This window comes from Macrosteles quadrilineatus, unplaced genomic scaffold (genome assembly GCF_028750875.1).
Source record: "Macrosteles quadrilineatus isolate MER2022 unplaced genomic scaffold, UCM_ALF_1.0 Scaffold_2__2_contigs__length_208266976, whole genome shotgun sequence".
Lineage (NCBI taxonomy): Eukaryota > Metazoa > Arthropoda > Insecta > Hemiptera > Cicadellidae > Macrosteles > Macrosteles quadrilineatus.
In genome coordinates this window covers 138,914,884-138,930,103 of record NW_026542595.1, presented here as the reverse complement: position 1 = coordinate 138,930,103, position 15,220 = coordinate 138,914,884, and the positions used below count along the sequence as shown (strand labels likewise).

General features: G+C 32.0%; 1 protein-coding gene across 1 annotated transcript in view; it reads left to right on the top strand.

Annotated features, from left to right (window-relative positions):
• Positions 1-15,220, top strand: part of LOC128987739 (uncharacterized) — a 282,377-nt gene that overhangs the window by 1,816 nt on the left and 265,341 nt on the right. The gene's annotated exons all lie outside the window — the stretch shown is intronic.

The following is a 15,220-nucleotide window of genomic DNA, read 5'->3' as shown; positions in this document are numbered from 1 at the left end:
GTAAAATTGTTTTTTTTTTTGTAAAATGTTAATAGTTAGTAAGAAATAAAAACATTTTCCAAATTTGATCAAAATATGATCATAAACAAGCAAACTACAACAGTTTACTTATTCTCCATAAGAATAACATGGGAATTTTAAATTTACAATTTTTTGGAATTTTCTCCGTAACCGTTAGGCGCATAATAACGCTTCAATATACTAAATTATTTGTTTTTTTAAGCTCTACAAAATGGTTTGGAAATAAATTGCAAAATTTTAAGTTTTTTGGGTCAAAAATGGGAAAAACCTATTTTTACCCCATAAAACCCCCCGTAAACACCCGTTCCCATGGTCCGATCATGCTGGATCGCGAACTCGTTCGAATAAACTTAGGTTTACACGTTTGTACCAAATTTCATCAAAATCGGATCATTTTTGCTTGAGTTATCGTGCTGACGGACACATATATATATATATATATATAAATATATATATATATATATATATATGAATTTGAACGGATGGTGTTTTTGGCCTCTAGGGACCTCAAAACGAAAAAAAAAATCGGTCCCGCGTCCAGGTCTTACCATGAGTACTACGGTAATAGCTTATTCCCTATATGGGAAATTCGCTAAAAACAGAAAGTTAAATATTTATTGAATTAATACACGATGAAAATAAAATCTTCGCTTGAATACAGTTTACAATCATTCGGACCCACAACATCTTCCATCGTTGAAACAAATAGATTTAGCAGTGTCTGCATTAAAGAGCGTAAAATAAAAATGTAAATCCCATCCTCGGATACTGCGGCATAAAGCCGTCTCACTTGTTGTTTTGCTATTCTACGAGAAAACTGAAACAATATTAGGTATGTAATATCTTTATAGTCTCTTCAGCTATGCTTTACGTAAATTTACTCTTTTATAACCAACAAAGAGTTTGCTTCGTTTGTTGTTTTAACAATGAAAATAAATATTGATGTTTTAACAATGAAAATAAATATTGATGTTTAGAATTGTAATACATTTATTTATTATTTTTTTATTAAATATCAATGCAAATTCCTAAATTGTTTTCATCCGTGTTCCATTGTGGTGGTGGTGCATTATAATTTTAAATTTCTTTGAGTAATAATTTTTCTATTAGTGTAAAGATTAAGATATTGACTCTCAATCACCGTTGTGTATTTTGTAAATAGCTAAAATACATTATTCGTTATCATTAAACAACCTCTACAAATTATTGTATCCACATTTATTAAAGGTGTGTTGATTTAATCCATTAGCACCTTAGTAAAGTACCTATTTCTTGAAATTGATTCCACTGTAAAATAAATTAAAACGTTGTAAGTTATTAAATATTATAGTTTGAGTACCGGAACCGGGAAAAATTCTTTCTATCAAGCCAAACATTTGTTTCATTTGCATTTTTCAATGGACTACTAGCTTTCTGTTTAAAAAAAATTCATCTCAACTATTTTTTTAAATTATACCCCAATTGGAAAACATATTGCAATAGTTTGGTTGTTTTATCAGAATATTATTTGCCTGTAATTTAATCTTTAATTGTTAACACATTCAATTTTCTCTTCGTGGTTGATTAATCGGGTAGTAAAAATATTCTTTTTGTTTTATTTGAAGGCAGACCCTGGCCATTTCCCTTTGTCAAAGGGGGGTTTATGGCATAATTTTTCCCTGAACTGTTGAAAGGTGCCATACACATTAACACACATTCAGTGCAAATTGATTATAAATGGTTTTAAATAAATGCAGTGCGGTAATCAGTAGTTTCTGCATTCGCACAATGCACTTCTTGTTTAGGTATTGTAGCAACATAAAGGTTTAATTACGATTGTAGGTTGTTGATTAAATGGCAAACCTCTATTGACCATCTTCAAAGAGAGATTGTAATTCACTAGGGTTGGTTTGCTTGTTGTGTTTATACAGTTGATTTTAAATCAAATCTGCGCTGATGCTGGTGACTCTTTTTTGTTACTTCGGGATAGGTTGATAATTCAGTTAAGTGTTCAAGAACATTGGCGATAAAATGTTACACCCTACTAAAACCATGACATTATGACTACCGGTAAGATAAAAAAATTACCGCAACAAAAACTTCAGACCAAGGAAAATTCTATTTTCTTCAACATGTCAGATTTAAATAACATTAGGTTTAACAAATACATTGGTTTATTGCTATAAGGAACGTAACTAAATGTGTTTATTAATAAAATGTTAATAAATTATGACATTTGAAAAATATTATACAAATATATCCATAACCAAGAAAATTACATAAGTTTACTTAGGTATTCATAAGGATGACATAGGAATTTAAAGTTATTTTTTTAAGTTTTCTCCGTAACAATTACACGTACAAACAAACACGCTGCTATATTTTTTTATTATTGTCAGGCCTATACAAAAAATAAATCAGTCTTCAAAAGAATTGTGCGTTTCGAGGGTTTAAAATGGGAACCTTAAATTCTGTTCATGTGGTTCTTTTATGCTGGTTCAGAAACCCGTACGAATAGTCGTATGTTTACACGTTCTTGCCGCATTAAAAAAATTGATATTTTAAAATTAGATTTGTAAAGACTTAAATATGAAAACAATGGGGTTTTAGCATCTGAGGAGACCAAAAAGAAAATGTAAACCGGCCCCGAGTCTAGGTCATATTACGAGAACTACTATATCTTTATTCCCTTAATGAGCAGTTCGCTAAGGGTGGAACTAGTCGTAATTCAAACTAATTTTTACGTAAAAAATTTGATTATGTTTTTCAAACCCTTAATTCATTTGAGTAGGCCTATTACTCTAATTCCAGCGTAACGCAATTTTATATTATAAGTCACATTTATTTGTAAAATTTAGAATAAAGTGGGACGACCTGTGCTGCTTTGTTGCTAGGTTAGGTTAGGTTAGGTAAGGTTAGTTTATAATAATAATAATCTATAATAATAATCTATAATAATCTCGGTTCCGGTTCTAACACCTAAGCCTTGACGCCCACGATTAAACCACTAACAAAGAGAAAGAAGTTACCCTAGTCGGAAATCTATTTGGAAGAAAAGCTTAAAATCCTTAAATTTTACATTAGGTACATCTATTTTTAAACCATGCAAATTCTCTGATGTAAAATACCAAGAGAATTATGAATTATGGAATTATGAATAGCATTATTTTAAAATCCTTAAATTTTACATTGCATATGTATATTTTTAAATCATGCAAATTCTCTGATGTAAATTACCAAGATAATTATGAATAACAAACATTATGAATAACATTATTTTAACATCCTTAAATTTTACATTACTTGTATCTATTTTTAAATCATGCAAATTATCTGATGTAAAATATCAAGAGAAGATTCAAACAATGTATAGCAACAAAGATTTTCCGTAAAATATTTTTTGACAAAAACTTAAAATTTATTTTCCAAGATTAAACATTCTTCAAAGAGGTTCTACTCCTGAGATGATCTTGTATGCGAGTTGAGACAAAATACATTCAAGATACGCTGCTGACTGTTGCATAATGCATGCTTGCCCTGTCGCAGCTTACGTTAGCAATTTTATTACATGGAAAATATATTTCTTGCCACATTTCGCTTAAGTGATTGCATAATTTCACTACAATGTTGTCTGACGTGCAAAATGTGTATTTTATTGTAAATTGTGTATTTGTTGTGCAAAGTTGAGGAAAAGAATCATAGAAATGAGACATAGATGTATCTCTTAATTCTGTGATATAACTAATGTTTTGCTAATTGAGTGTTTAAAATTATTTTAATGATGTATTACTTAACCCTAAACAATAGCATTAAAGATGATTAAAAAATTGGTGTCGGTTGTTGTTGCCAGATTACGGTAAACCAATTATGTAGATGATTGTTTCCATGTTTTTTCCACTAGAATCAAGGTGGTTTAAAGAAGTAAATAATAAATGACATACTTAGCTTGTTCATGTAACAAAATTACTCGTCCAGAAACATGTTATAGGTGACTTGCACTACTATTCCTCACTTTCTGATGAATTACTACGTATTTTTTTTGCAAACAATATCTTGTTTTTAAAACTGTAATGCACTATGCAAACCCACGATGTAAGTCATCGAGTAAAATGCTGACAAAAGTGTTTTTAAGGCACATGATCCGTAAACAACAATTTAATCATAAGTAATTACTCGTGTGAATTCTGACGAAACGTGCCTTTGACATCTCTGGTAGTATGCTTATCATTCCTGTTTATGTATAAAAACCTAAGTCACATTAAGGAAAACAAATCCATTTTCTAAAAAGAAAAGGTAGTATTCACCTGTACTTTTGTGAGGTTGAATGTAAACATTTTTGATTCGAATGGGCTTTAAAATTCACAGACGTAGGTTATTGTTGTACAATACTTAGGCCTACTACAAACAATGCTGCTTACATTATTATTCGTCGCCGTATTAGATAAAACCAGCAAGATATATGTTTAGCTTGTTCGCTAAATAATAGCCTAAACCTAAACGTAGACTTGAGCATACATTTTTTAAGTGTTAGTTGTAAACAATTCTATAAGATTCTGTCGGTTTTGTGTTTATGTTGGCTTTTTGGAAGTATAAAAACAAAAGTGTAACAACGTTAAGTGTGATAGAAACAATTTCGGCGAATCTTGTTAAGTTATCAACGCTTTAGAAGTGCAAAAACCTACATCAGAGAGCGAGTAGATTTAATGGAGCTGTGCCCTACTCTGAAAGACTTGTTTTACATTGAAGACAATAATGCATTCAAAGTCTACGATTTCGAAATGTTCTCGTGTATTATTTTTTCAGTTTGAAAATATAACAGTAAACCCGTTTTGATTTTGTTTTTAATCAAACGTTCGTGTAACGAAAATAAGCATCCTTGAAAACGAGTCTATATGATTATTTAATTAATAATAACAAAAAAATAAAACTTGTATTTAAAAACTACAGACCGGAGATTAGGCCTACTGTGTTATTTCCTGTTAGGTGATTCCCGTTATTTTAAGGTTTTCATTAATTTGTGTTTTTACCAAGTATGGTGGCATTGTAATAAAAAATAACAATCACGACAAAAAAGTCATTTGTTTTATAGGTTTCTTTCCCGAGCACTAACAAGCATTTATTCAAGTGTCAGGGTGTCCAGCTTCGAGTAGGACAAACTTGGGAGGTCAAAACAAGCAAAAAGTGCACAACATGTGTCCTATCTCAAACCGTTTAGCGTCTGTCTGTCTGTATGTGCAACAAAAACATCCATAACTCATTAACGGACTGAGCTGTAGCATTGAAATTCACCAAGTATGTTTATCGTTTTACCCACTTTGTGTAAAATATTTATAAAAATTTAACAGTTTTATAATGGTGGCTATTTTGGGGTTTCAAAGCTTAATATCTTAAAAGCTATAGATTTTGTAAAGATTTTGCTCTTGTAATATAGTAAATGGCAAGCTGTAGACCTGAAGACAAAAATAGTACGAAAACAGCAACAGATCAGTTAATAATGTTGCGATCTTAACAATCTTTGCACCATCCTTTAGTAGATAAAATTTTGCTACTTTTGGTATCGAGTAAAATGTTTACAAAATATATAGCTTAAGCTTTGAAAACAAAACATTTGTGCTATTTTAAAAGGGTTATAAATTTCTTATTCATATTTTACCCAAAGGTGAGTGGGTAAAACGATTAAAGGCCTACTTGATGAATTTAAACGCTATAGCTCAAACAGCACATTTTTGACAGACAGACGCTAAACGGGTTGAGATAGGAAACATGTTGTATTGAATTTTTTGCTTGCTTTGACCTCCCGAATAATCTGTTAAATTTTGCCCTAGTTGAAGCTGGACACCCTGTATATAACGATTCAAACTTGTTGCCTACTTTATAATTTGTTTGAATAAAATCCAAAGCATTTCTGGGTGTTTCTTTCATACCAACCCGTCTATCTATGGTTAGGAAGATTCAGAAATATCTTATGTGCTAATGAGTTGATTTGGTTGATGGATTATAATCAGTAATTGACAATTGCAAACCCTATTAGAGGGAGGCTCAATTTAAATATGTTTATTTGTTAAAACCAAGTGGTACGTTTTTTCAAAAATTTATAACGATTTAATTGATTGTAGAAAATACATAAATTCTCCAAACAGTTTAAAAAATACCGTAGCTGATTTTGGTTGCAGGTTTTGAATTCTTTATCAATCTAGATTCACATTATTGCTAAGCACGTGTTAAGTAATAGTTTTTATTTTATTTTATTTATTCAATAAATTATTTTTTATGCACTGTTTCGTGTAGCCTTTCATCTATGGTTCGTTCAGCTTTCAACGGATCCGGCATAGCTACGTGTGTTCGGCTACAATCAAAGTTATATGTAATAATCGAGTTCTATGCATCGATACATAACCAATCGTAGTGATGTATCGATGGTGTTATGCAATATGGTAATTTCTGATCATGTGTTAGTGTAAATTCAACAAACGTCGAAAAATACGTCGATCAATCTACTGCTTGTGATGATTAACCGTAATTAGTTACAATTATGATAAACTCTGTACGATAATTGGCTAGAATAATATTTTGTTTCGCATATAGATGCCATATAGTTTCTTATATGGAAAAAAGTGTTTTTACCCTCGCTCATTTTCCGAACTCGTGTTAAAAAGTGATTTCAGACCTTATTGAAATATACCATTGTTCTAACAGTTTAACGACTATTTAAGGAATTATTGGCACTAGGGTGTATGACTACATTTCAGCGATAAGCCTTGCATTGCGATAAGTCATGAAGGCAATTTACTGCGTCGACTCAGTCAATTACCTATTGTGAAGGCACGTTCTAGTTTAAATGGCGAATGATATGTACCCATTGTGGCTTTGACTGCTCGGTAAGCTAGTCTTTCTGCAATAGCTTCTGGTAAGTGCATATTCATTTTTAGCGAATTTCCCATATAGGGAATAAGCTATTACCGTAGTACTCATGGTAAGACCTGGACGCGGGACCGATTTTTTTTTTCGTTTTGAGGTCCCTAGAGGCCAAAAACACCATCCGTTCAAATTCATATATATATATATATATATATATTTATATATATATATGTGTCCGTCAGCACGATAACTCAAGCAAAAATGATCCGATTTTGATGAAATTTGGTACAAACGTGTAAACCTAAGTTTATTCGAACGAGTTCGCGATCCAGCATGATCGGACCATGGGAACGGGTGTTTACGGGGGGTTTTATGGGGTAAAAATAGGTTTTTCCCATTTTTGACCCAAAAAACTTAAAATTTTGCAATTTATTTCCAAACCATTTTGTAGAGCTTAAAAAAACAAATAATTTAGTATATTGAAGCGTTATTATGCGCCTAACGGTTACGGAGAAAATTCCAAAAAATTGTAAATTTAAAATTCCCATGTTATTCTTATGGAGAATAAGTAAACTGTTGTAGTTTGCTTGTTTATGATCATATTTTGATCAAATTTGGAAAATGTTTTTATTTCTTACTAACTATTAACATTTTACAAAAAAAAAAAAAACAATTTTACCCTCCCATATGCAGCAAACCTAAGTACTTGTTAAACTAATTCTATTTAAATCGGGAATAAATGTTAAATTTTTAAGTAGACATTTCAGTGTAAATCCAATCAGTCAAATGGAAATTCGCTTAGTCTGCAGGTTTGCTGCGGCGGGGGTATTTAGTAGTTTAATCTTAAAACCTGGCAAGATCTCACGCCCGCCGTAAGTAGATAACATATTTTAATTGATTATTGATAGCATATACATTTATCATAATTATAGAGTAATTATCCTATAAAAAAATCGATTTCACTAAGGTTGGCCAGCGTGTGAGCCACTCCACTACTGTTTTACATTGTAGCAATCCTACAGCTACCCAGTTCGGGAACGACTCTCGTTTATCCTGATTGGGCTTCGGCTGTTTTCGCCGATGTTCGGCCAACTTCGTCTGTGCGTGGGTCACATACCTCGGCTCGCCTATTAGCTCCTCCTGGGCTCTTTTTTGTCGCCTCTTTCAGTAGTGCACGGCGCAATTGTAAGGATCTTGCGAAATCCGATGTTTGTCAGGTTGTAAATGGTACTTTACCAATATTTTGAGTTAACAACTATTTAGTTAATGGGTTGAACTTAATCTTCCCGTTGAAATAGTGACTAACAATAAGTAAAATATTTTATATTGAATAGGGGTTATAAAGTGGATATAAATATGATTAAGTATTTTCCTAATTTTGATATTTATAGTTTTATAGTATGTATTTATAGTTATTTATGTATTTTACCATACAAAATTTTAAATAACTCTAATAAGTTTTGCTTACATACTTTTAAGTCAAAGTTGTTAGATCAACATAGTGCTCTTGACTTATTAAAATGATTTTTGAGTGCTCGTACGTACGATCACCCTTACGACTTAACTAAAATCGTACATTGACTCATTATACTTATAGGATATATTGACTGCTAAACATTTATACGAGAATGGTATATTTTTCAATTGAAATTTACGAGTGGGCTCTAAATAGTACAACTAATATCGTTAAGTTAATATGTAATATGATATTATTAATAAGTGTATAGGCCTAAAAAGATTGCATAGGATGGTTACTCATGTAATTGAAAAAAATCCTTGGTCAAAATCGGCGAATCAATCAAAACTCCATTGAACTTAAAATTGGCCCTGGCTAGGTTACTTATTTATCTTGATGTCTTTTGAAAATTATATTATTTTGTAAATAATCATATCGACTTGCGTAGAAGTTGGAACAGATGACAGATTTTGAATAAGATGTCAAATAAACAAACCAAGTCAACAATCAATACATTTACATAAATCCTCCACACCAGCCATTTAGTATCAATTCCCAAACTCCTAAATTCAGTCTTAATATATTGCGAACATTGTCTTGACGTGGAGATAATGTCAGTCGCAAATAATTACCAGGAAACCCTCTTGATTCGCCAATCATCAGATGACAATTAATGTAATCAGTAATGTTGACGCGTCGTTGTCTGATTGGTTGTTCAGGTAGCTGTTGATTACACGGTTGCTTAGCAACAGCTGACACCGGCTCATCCGATCACCCGGTTGGTAGATTATATCATCAGTTGACGTGATAATATCTCTATCTGAACGATGTTGCTATTATCTCAATGTAATTTACTTGGGTTTTAGATCATGATATTCGATATTATCAGGAGTTGTATACTGATCCTTTATCTCATCAATCACAATAATTTTAGTATCCGATTGTCTAATCGAAATATCGTAATATCGATTATCTGGTTATATTATATCATCGGTTGACTCGATATTATCCCTATCTGAATGATATTGTTATTATCTCAATGTAACTTACTTGGGTTTTAGATCATGATATTCGATATTATCAGGAGTTGTATACTGATCCTTTATCACTCATCAATCACAATAATTTAGTATTCGATTATCTAATCAAAATATCGTAATATTGATTACCTAGTCGTCCGATTACCTGGTTAGAAGATTTTCCGATTATGTTACTAGCCGAATTGAATTTCGGAACAGTACAAATAGAATTAATTACCATGTCGTTCATCAAGTTTGATTTTCTCGATATCAATTGATACATTAATTTAACTATACAAATACTTGATAGTACCACTAGTACCAGTAATGTGGTATTTATCAGTCAACCATTTAGTAGGTCGTGTGATATTTCATCAGTTCATGCAATAATTTTATCCTTCAAAAATTGATAATTGGAGTAGGTATCGTAATATTAATTACCGTACTTGAACTCCTGCTCTTCTAACAAGTAGGTTAATCGATCATGATATAATCGCAGATCATGTTCACTATCCGGATATCTTACATCACAACCATTGTTTTATCAATAAATTACAAGGTTTACGAACCATTCTGCTGACCATCCCATATCACCCGTTTGTACAATTCCACTACCAGAATTGTCAAGGTATCATTTACTCGTTCTCCAATTATCAAGTTAGTAAATTACCCGATGGTTATATTAAAATTGCATTTAATAATTGTACCATCTGAATATTTCTCATCACTTCGTAATTTAAATTCGTCTGATTATCAAAAATTCAGTTACAGTAAAGTTGTTACCCATCTGTTTGCAATACAGTAAACCCAGTTTCTACGACATTTCCACGAGCTAAACATTTAGTTAGTACCGCAATTATTGTATTATAAATTATTTCATTTTCCAACCATCTAGTGTTTTGTTTCTGTAAACTGTATATTTTAGATGGACTTAGTTTATTAGCGATTTTTTTGTCTAATGTGGTGGAAAATCAAAATTTTGTCTATTTATCAAATATTTTTTATTAGTTTACTTTTTTCTTACACAAAATCTAATTTAAATTGACCTAATACTGTATGTTAAATAAAACGAAACCTTGATGTATTGGTGGTCTGATGAAAATGGAAAACATCTTAAGTTGAAGCACAATTTCATTGAATATCTTAATGGATCTAATAAATAATAATGATCTAGTATAATCAATGATCTAATAAAATGGACATTTTTCGTTAATTCATTACCACTAGTTTTTTAGAGGAATAGATTATTAGCAATAGAAGTGGTAGTGAATTAAACTTTGGTTAGGTTAAGTTAGTATAGAGTTAGAAAATCTAACCTAACCACATTCCACTAGCGGTAGTGAATTAACGGAAAAGGTCAAATAAATTATTTGGACAAAACAATCTGACGATCAAACACTCATTAAAAAAGGGGAACATTTACAACAAATTTTCAAACGGAATAAAACTAAATACATTTTAAATATTTTTATCCTTTTGAAAAACAAGTGGATTATTCACAGGTTGTTTCAATTTCACACCGAAGAGCCCTCTGCGGCAGTGGCAGTTGTACAAATTAAACATTCAGTTGATAGAATCATTTATCCAACTGCGCTCGTCGATATCAGATCCAATTGACTATTAATGGTTTTCATGTCAATAGTTAAATTAGCCCGGGCTTCCAAATAATTACTTTGCATTGCGTCTGACACGGTGATTTGTGTTGTATACCTCGGATTTGAATGGATATTAAATTTAATTGCTACATTTTCGCTGTGTCGTTTGTGCGTTGATATATCTATTTTCACGTCTGGTTACTGATTTGTATATTTCGTGATGAAACTATTTTTGATTATTATATAGTGATCATACGATACGGTGTTATGTAAACAATATATTTTTTGATTATAAGTTTATCTAATTTAGCAGTTTTGCATATAGTGTTTCATTGGCATTTTATGATGTTAAAAGAAATACGACTAAAGGATTCATGAAGAAAATTAAATTTCTTGTTATGTAGATTACCTATATGTTAGGTCTAAATGTTAATTTACATTTTTTATGAATGGGCGTACATCATTATATTATATTAGTTGAAAAATAAGCCACCAGATGTATTCGTTTGTGTAAACGAAATAATACTCTGGTTTTCACGCTAAATATTAATCGTTATGCAATATGACAATTTTATGCTATACTTTCCCTGGGATTTATCATATTTTTACTGTTTGGGATATGTAATTTATGTGTATAATTAAAGCCATATTCTAATGAATAGCATTTTACACACTTATTATGTTATCTATTTACTTGCTTGTTTAATGTTAAAACCCAGTGGTTTTCGTGCAATCTTTTAAAACTACAAATTCGGTCTTGTTATATATTTCTGTATTCAAATTGTTTTTTGTTTTGTCATTGAGTAGTTACATAGACAACTCAAAACTTTGCGTATAGGCTGTGACATCTCAATGATGAAATACAACTAAAACAACATTCATATCTATTTACAGTACGAATGAAATAATTCTGCAGTTCATACAACGTACTAGTGATACACTGATAAACATGAACAGTGTTACAGATATTGTGATTTAGAACCCTATTACAATGTGTTTTATATCAGTTGGCAACTCCGGTCAGCTGATACCATTTGATTACACGTATCTATCGCACTATAAGTTGTTCATACTGTTCCGTAATTACAATACTCCATCGCGATGGAACTAGTTTAGGATTGTTGAATTGTGTTTCCGATTGATGTTTTTATAAAATCTAATGCATTGGAATTTCACTAAATGAATTGTTGTTTACTAGCTTTGCTTTAAGTTAACGTGTCTCCATTTTGTTTCTTTTTTAATGCTAAGCGATACATTATTTTCAATTCAAGGGTTTTATTTTGCCTTTTATCATTTTAAAACGTTTTTATACACTCTAAATATTTTAATACAAATATTTTAACTGTATCGTAATCTAAAAATGGACTTGAGACCACCTGGAAGATGGCATTATAGTTCACCCTAATTGTTTACCGAATATTAGCTCGAAAGATGTCTGACTGCGTTGCATTTTCAACTCGATACAACGTGTTCCCACTCATTTATTTTCTTGCACATTTTAAATTCTTCAAAATATTATGAGGCTATACTTCGACGCCTAGCTGTATCGCCTTTTCAACACGGTGCTTGAGCCCAATAAGAATTTGATGAAATTGTGTCAACAAATTTTCCCTGTCAAGTAAATGTAGCGGATAAATTAAAGCAGAACCTAAAATAAAAATTTTTGAATATACATGGTGTACCGTAACTCTCTGGACATAATGTATATACATGTAGCGTTATTCCTTAGGTCAAGTCAAACACATTGTTTAAATGGAGAAAAGTCAAGATTCAAGATTTTTTATTCCAACACATTTTTTACAAAACAATGTAACAAATACAAAAAATTACAATGTATTTCTAAATTAACATTAAAAATTAAATTTTAGGACTAGAACTTAATTAAATCATTTACAATAACAAAACAAAAATACAATTCAAACAAATAAGAAAAAATATGTGGTTAGGTATCTCATGAAATTAATCGTGTTGAGATACCATCTCACTCAAAGACAGTAATGCTGCCACTCCCTGGTGGCATACATTACGAAAATAACACGTTTCTCTGTTATTATTTATCCATTCTTAACAAATAAGGTATCATTGAAACCTAGACAAAATTTACAAACTTTGTTGTCTTTTGCAATGTTTTTGTAAAGTTTATTGTGTTTGACTTGACCAGGGTTTTCGTGAAATTTAGCCTAAAATATTTTAAATGGCTGCCATTTTGAAACGGTTTATGAGTTTTAGTATAATTTCTAACGATAATAGGTCTTATAAGATAAACATTTTTGCAAAATATCAACGCTTTATCTCAAATCGTTTGGGAGTTATTAGGTTTTTTGTAAACATGCAGACGGACCGAAAACTAGAAACCACAGACCCATGTTCGTATGGTGAAATGTGTTTGACTTGACCTAAGGAATAACGCTATATACATATGTCCAGAGAGTTACGGGACACCCTGTCACAACTGTTTTCCCACCTTCGACATTTATTTTTCAAATTATTTCAAGTCACTCCCTATGAGGCAGCTTCAACACCAGTCATTGTTCATAACAATACGCTCAGTGCTCGGTTGGGGGTCTATTACAGCCTACAGCTGCCCCCTGGCGGCGCTTCTTTCACTATTACTACGCATGCGCGCGGCCGCAGTATTGTGGCACGTTCTGTAGCTTTCACCCGGCCCCGGCTCTGTTGCTCCTAGTAGTATTGGGATTTTAATGCCTATTGTGGGATATCATTGGTGTCTGTGGGATAAAATCATGACCTGAGCGATAGCAATGGTATGTTGCCATGGTCGAAGTAATCTGTCGAATATTGATATTGGACTGGTTGACTGGCAGAAATACTCGTCCGAAACGTCCAGTATTTTGGCCTGTCGTAGCCCAAGATTTATTTGAGACAATATATCAATGAACCAAATGGAAAAAGTTTCAATTACCTTTGTTGCCACTTGCGAACAAACGATCCTTTGTAGTTTTATTATAACAACTGATATGTGTTACGAAATGTGAGCATCGTCATGTAAACATAAAAAATCCAATCACCCGCCTTAGATTCGGCTCGAAGGGCGGTGTGTCCTTTGGAAATCGATAGCAATGTTAAAGTGTTTTTATGTAGTCACCGTGATGTAAAACGTTTCAAGTACAAGTATAAATATATTAAATAGAGTTTGAAGATGCGATTTTTTTTTATATTTGCATAAACACGAAGCTTCTTCCTGTAAGCTGCATGAAAATTTATATAGCAAAAATAACGTAAAATTTTAGATAGCTTGATGCAACTCTAGTTAAGATGAAGAACAATCTATCACTCTGAAAGTAAGCTACTTCTATCTTAACATTTGAATGACGATCAGAAGCCAATAATTCTTGTTAGTCTTTTTAACCCTCGTACATTTTCAGCTCTGAAGAAAGTATATATAGTCGAGGGTATAGGCTACTTATTCATCTAACTTTGATACGAGTCTCTTAGCCCTCGTGATGGTCTATTGTTCTAAACGTTTAAGGATTTTAAAAATATTAGCATTGCACTCGTGAAATGAGTAACTGTTGATAAGCCTTGCATTGCGATAAGTCATGAAGGCAATTTACTGCGTCGACTCAGTCAATTACCTATTGTGAAGGCACGTTCTAGTTAAATGGCGAATTGCACCCATTGAAGCTTTAAGTGTTTGGTAAGTTAATATGGCTCTGCAATAGCTGCCTTGTTCCTTTTTGAGGTCGTTAAAACAGTATTGATAGCGCAAACGCTTAGTACAATTGACATTATAGATGGTTTTGATTTGTTGAATAGGATATCGATGTTTTACAAGATTAGGGTGGTGTCTGTGTCAATGTTTCTCAATCACGCTAAACTTACTATGTTGGACTGAATTTGCTTATCTTACGTTGGCTATACTGTTTCAATTCTTATATCTCAGCATAGGGGATTTAATCTAAGACTACCCAAGACCTATTCATCTGCTTCCACACACAAATCACACTTCGAGTTTTACCATAATGTGGTTCCAAAAACGAAAAGAACTACTATTTGTACTGAATGGGTTCCGTTATTGATGTCCAACTCTTTCAACAGGTAAATATAACAAATGGGTGTGTTCTTGGCCTAGGGTTTAAAATATCATAGGGCAAATACGATTTCACACAATGCCGCATCAGAAATTCCTTCATTGTATGCCAAACACGCTCAGCACCACAAAATACTCTTCATAGACAAGTTGCAACTTTATACTTAAAACCTCAGACAACTTGTCTGTGCTTAAGCTTTATTCTAAGTCATTTTTAAATGTCAGGGGACTGACCTTAGTG